At 42.2% G+C, this 6,000-nt stretch overlaps 1 protein-coding gene across 1 annotated transcript in view; it reads left to right on the top strand.

The window, feature by feature from the left end:
* The first annotated feature begins 1,371 nt into the window (after positions 1-1,371).
* Positions 1,372-6,000, top strand: part of itga9 (integrin, alpha 9) — a 454,332-nt gene continuing 449,703 nt past the window's right edge. Inside the window, exon 1 of the mRNA XM_069920313.1 lies at positions 1,372-2,129. The gene's annotated coding sequence lies outside the window, so the exon portion shown is untranslated. The remainder of the gene's footprint in view (positions 2,130-6,000) is intronic.

Here is a 6,000-nt window from a genome sequence, read left to right as displayed (position 1 = left end):
GAGATGTGGAGGAATTTCTTTAGCCAGAGGGTGGTAAATATGGAATTTGTTGCCACAAGCAATTGTGGAGACCAGGTCATTGGGTGTATTTAAGCCAGGGCATCAAAGGTTATTGGGAGAAGGACAGAAACTGGGGCTGAGTGGTAAAATGGATCAGGTCCTGATTAAATGGTTGGGCAGACTCGATGAGCTGAATAGTTGATTTTTACATATTCCTGGTAGTTTAACATGACAATTTCTGCCATTGCAAATGACTAAAAGCTATCGTCTATGATTGGAACAAGTTTCATTGGAATACAGGTGGTCCCCAACCTGCACCAGAGTTCTGTTCTGACCAACTGGTTGGATCTCGAAATAGACACAAGTCGGATCTAAGTTACTCTGGGCCTGAGCTCATCTCCCCCACCTCGAACACCAGGTGCGCCACCTCCTTCATGTCCTGAAAATAGAACAAATTCGTTGGCAGTGGTGTTTCAGCGCCCTCATGGCTCATGGGTCCCGCCATGTTGGTCCGTCAAAATAAACAGCCCCTGAATCCCCGGGACCTGATGTGTGATTTTTATATTTACTTATATTTTTTATTTTTGGTATTTTTATTTCAGTTCTACATATGGATGGTCATAAGTCACATAGGTGTTAAGTAGGGGACCACCTGTACTGAATTCAAAATCTGTAGGCTCAAGCATCAAACATGGAATGTTGAACAGAACACCATAGGAACTGCTCCTTTGGTCACTATGTCTGCAACAACGAACTAATCCCATCTATTGATCCAGAAGGTCCACATCCTTCTATTCCCTGCTTGTTCTGTCTAAATGTTTCTTAAAAGCTGCTATTAACAATGTAGTTCAAGATACGACTATTCTTACAAAGTTGGAGATGTAGTACTTACTACAAATGGTGATAATTTGAGGTTCAGTCTCTTGCCTCAAAAAATATTTAAGATAATTAAAGATGAATTACGACAGGACTACAGTGCCCTCCATAATATTTGGGACAAAGACACTTTTTCTCTTCATTTTCCCCGGTGTTCGACAGTTTTACAATTCGTGTAATTAAAGTGCACGTTCTAGATTTCATGCAAAGTTATTTGTATACATTTTGGTTTGACCCTGTAGAAGTGACAGTACTTTTTATACATAGTTCCCCTATTTCAGGGCACCATAATGTTTGGGACATTTGAGTCCACGTGGGTTTGTGAGTACTCAGATGTGTTTAATTGGTTCATGGGTGTAGATATAAGAGAGCTAGGGTTGCTTCTAAGCTTTTGATCACCTTTGGAGTCTGTAGTTGCCATTTTTCAACATGAGGACCAGAGTTTCATTTTTAATTTTTTAAAATTTTAATTTAGACGCACAGCATGGTAACAAGCCCATGGGAGGAAACCAGAGGCCCCAGAGAAAACCTACGCAAAACAGGGGAGAAAGTACAAACTCCTTGCAGACAGCGCAGGATTTGAACCCCGATTCTAATCGCTGGTGCTGTAACAGCATTGTACTGACTGCTACACGAATTATGCCACCCTCTTTCAAAGTCAAAGAAGCCATTATGAGGCTGTAAAACAAGAATAAACCAATAAGAGGCATCACCAAAACCATTGGATGACCAAAATCAACTGTTTGGAACGGCATTAAGAAGAAAGAGTGTGGAGTCTCGTGATGCAATGGCGGAGATGGCTGCTTAGAACAATGCTCCATGCCAGTGGTTTATAATTATCCTTTAAAAATCTCTAAAGTGTTACTGTTTGATTAAGATGTCAATACAACTTAAGGTGACAGCTTCCGGAGATATTAAGAGACATTTGAGGTCACAGTGCTCAGAGCAGGAGGCCTTGGATTAAAATTTCGGAGGACCATCCTCTAAGGGCGTCCAGCAAGAGGTGAATCATGACTGGCATAGATGTGCCTTTGGAAAAAATCTCGGACAACTTAGTCGACCTTGAAGATGTACTTTGTTCTATAACAGTGGAGTCAAAGCTGTCTTCACTGATAGATAGGCTTGAAGATGTCGAGAAACGAGTTGAAGTTAACCCATTGGCTACCAAAGATGTGACCAGCTAACGGATAAATTGGAGGACTTGGAGAACTGTAATCAGTGCAACAATCTCCAATTCATCGGCATTCCAGAAGGTAAGGAGGAGCAGGTATCATCGCATTCATGGATAAACTAGTCTGAGAGCTTGTCAGTGATTGGGAGGGAAATCTGGAAATAGAACGTGCACACAGAGCACTGGGACCTAGAACCAGTACTGGAGATAGGCCTTGGCCTATGCTAGCAAGATTTCTCAGGTCAATGGATTGAGATTTGGTGCTGCGAGCAGCGAGGGTCCATGGCAAGTTTTCCTGGGACAATAGTCACGTTATGATTTTTCTGCTCTTCTCTAGACCCACACAAGTAAAACTAGGAAAGTTTTCAGAATGTAAGAAGATGCTTCAGGGGTGGAATATGAGCTTTGCACCATTTTACCCAGCCAATCTAAGAAGAGACTAAGGACAGCTTTAAGTTTTTTGACTGTCCATATAAAGCAAGAAAATTTATTCAGGAGATGAGGTAGTCAAACTACACGAGTTAACGTGAGCAAGATTTGAGTCAGGTTATATTTGCTATTATTTTTAAAATCTTGCTGAATGATATTGAACTGAGGCTACTTATCCTCACGAGGGCTGACAAGCTGTTAAGTGTGCTATGTTGACTCTAAAATTGCACCAACGTCATTTCTGAGCAGTTAACTGGCCAGGACATTTCATGGACCATAAACCTTTGTGGAAAGAATGTTTGGACGTGTTTTGTGGTGCGTGGGAGAGTTTTATGCGCCATTTTGTTACTTTTCAGTTTAAACGGTGATATTGCCATAGACGTGGACCAGACAAGTGTTATACTAATACTGGGCTTTTATTAACAGTATAATTACATCATCACATTTCACCCCACCCAAAAATTGACAATTATAGCAAAAACAAGAAGATTCAGGGTCACAAATAGAATTAATGAGAACACAAAGCAGAGGGAAAAAAAACAGGCTGCGAGCCTGAGATAATACAGGGTGACTCCACTCACCGTAATTATGGCTGAGATCAGAAATGATTATAACAGAGCCTCTGAGGAGGCTTTGAGATTCATGTTGATCTTCGTAAGGGCACAGATGGAGAAGCCTTATCTCTAACCTAAGGACTTCTGTTGCCAGGTGTGGAAGGGAGTGGAGAGCGCAAGGAAACTTTCCCATGAAGAGGGTATTGTTCCTTGAGTGTTTCTCATGATGGGGAGGGTAGAGAAGGAGTCAGGTCAGTGGAAGGGCTAGCAGGCCAGCAGGCTGTAGAACCCTAAAGGAAACAGGAAAAATAACATGAGCATCCTACGGGTTAGCATGAAGCAGTTGAACACGCTCTACAAGCGGGTTAGCTTTGCTGGGTCTAACATGCTTTCTTAAAAAAACCTCTGAACTTAGATAGCCAAGTTGGCAAGGTCCATCCAGGTTTTGATTTTCTAGGGAAAACAAAAAGACGCTGGTGGGGAGTCTCATTGGTAGCTGGACAAAGCCGTGTACGGATAGAGTTTAATGCTTCTGGCAGCACCTCTTGCCAGCGACTAGTAAGGAGACCTTTAGATTTTAGCACAAGTGATAGCTTTCCAGATTGTACTATTACTGTGTTCCACTTGACCATTACCCTGTGGGTTATAGCTTGTAGTATGACTAGTAGCTATCCCCTATCAAGAAGGTATTGCCTAAGTTCATAACTCGTGAAAGTTGACCCTCTGTCACTATGAATGAAGTTGGGATAACCAAAAATACTAAAAATCATATCAAGACATTTAATAACAGAACTAGCAGAAACATCAGCACATGGTATAGAGAAGGGAAAACGAGAGAATTCATCAATGATGTTAAGGAAGTAGGAATTCTTATTATTTGAGGGTTGTGGTCCTTTAAAATCCACGCTGAGGCGTTCAAATGGTCTAGATGCCTTAATCAATGTGGAAGCTTAAGGTTTATAATAGCGTGGTTTACACTCTGCACAGACAAGACACTTGTTAGTCAGCTTCTTGATGTCTTCTAGTGAGTACGGAAAATTGAGGAACTTCACATAATGATAAAATTTAGTGACCCCTGGGTGACATAATTCATCGTGAAGGTATTTCAAACGGTCTTGCTGCAGAATTGCACAGGTCATGCGAGAAAGCGCATCAGGTGGGGGGGGGGGGTCATCGAATTTCCCTGGGCGATAGAATATGTCGTAATCATTAGTAGAGAGCTCAATTCGCAAATGCATGTTCTTATTGTTTTTGATCTTGCTCCTCAATTTAGTGTTGAACGTGTAGGTGACAGATTTTTGATCAGTCAGTAAAGTTAATTTCCTTCTGGCTAAAAGGTGTCGCCAATAGTGAATGGATTCTACAATAGCTCGCGCTTCCTTTTCGATAGAGGATTGCCTGACCTCCTGTCCGTGTAATGTCCAAGAGGAAAAGGTCACAGGTCGACCAGCTTGATTTAGCATGGATGCTAAGGCCCAATCTGACACATCAGACTCCACCTGGAATGGTAAATCCTCATCAATAGCTGACATTGTCGCCTTGGCTGTATCCTGTTTGATGGGTTCAAAAGCACGGAGGGCTTCTTCAGATAGGGGAAAACTAGTTGTCTTAAACAGTGACTGCGCTTTATCTGCGTAGTTGGGCACCCAATGAGCGTAATAGGAGAAAAACCCCAGGCAACGCTTGTGGGACTTTTGTGTCGCCAGTAGGGCAGATCCATGAGTGGTCTCATTCTCTCTGGGTCAGGGCTGATCTCCCCTTTACTCACTACATAGCCTAGCATGGCCAGGCAATTAACACTTGTCGTTGTTAAGGGTTAAGTGCAGATGCTTGAGCCACCTGGAGGAATTTTTGTAAGTTCCGATCGTGATCATTCAAGTCCTTGCCACATGTCGTGACATTGTCTAGATAAGGGTAGGTGGCTTGTAAGTTATGAGCGTCTACTAACTTATCCATCTCTCTTTGGAAAGCGGATACACCGTTGGTAACTCCAAAAGGAACTCTTTTAAATTGAAAAAGTTTGCCATCTGCCTCAAAAGCAGTAAACTTCCTTTCATCTTTGTGAATAAGCACCTGATAATAAACTGATTTCAGATCAATTGTGGAATATATTTTGTATTGTGCAATCTGCTTTACCATGTCTGAGATACAAGGCAGGGGATAAACATCTCGTTGCATAAACCTGTTTATAGTTTGGCTGAAGTCCACAACCATTCTAGGATTCACGCCATTTTTGACAACTACAATTTGTGCGCAGCAAGGACTTATACTGGGTTTGATGATTTTTTTCTTTCAATAAACGTCTAACCTCGTTCTTAATAAAGAGTCTGTCCTCTTTGCTATAGCGCCTACTCTTAGTAGCTACAGGCTTACAATCCGGGGTTAGATTAGTAAAAAGACATGGAGGTTTAATCTTTAGAGTCAATAACCCGCAAACAGCTTCTCGAGGAACCGTGATTTTTTTTTTAAGAATCAGACCTGTTGGTTTTTATACGGGGTGGGGGGGGGGTGGAGGAGAGGACCGAGGTACCGTGATTGATGGGAATGGGCCGTTAAACACCAGTATGCTAATTTTCATTTGGCATTGGAAATCTAATCCTAAAATCATTGGAGGGAACAGACCGGGGAGCTCGTGAAATTTGAAATCTTTATATTCATTTTCCTGTACCTTCAAGGTTATTCTACAGCAGTTTGTAACGTCTTATTTTAGTCCAGACAAGCCATAGAAATTTTGCGCTCAGACGGATACAAGATTCAGGGCACTAGCAGTCTTAGGGTGAATCTAGCTATCAGTACTGCCCGAATTGAACAAACAGTCAGTAGGCTCCCCGTTTACCTCCACCTTCATCGTGGAATGCTTCAGGTCGTGGGGTCCCATCTTGATTAATCGTCATGGACACTAGAATAGGGTCTCCCCACAGTGACGATCTGTCGGAGTTCGCCACATCACTGGCAGTTCCACTTAAGATT

The sequence above is a fragment of the Narcine bancroftii genome, chromosome 2, assembly GCF_036971445.1.
Source record: "Narcine bancroftii isolate sNarBan1 chromosome 2, sNarBan1.hap1, whole genome shotgun sequence".
Taxonomy (NCBI): domain Eukaryota; kingdom Metazoa; phylum Chordata; class Chondrichthyes; order Torpediniformes; family Narcinidae; genus Narcine; species Narcine bancroftii.
The sequence above is the reverse complement of the archived record's forward strand: the minus strand, read 5'-3'. Positions and strand labels throughout refer to the sequence as shown.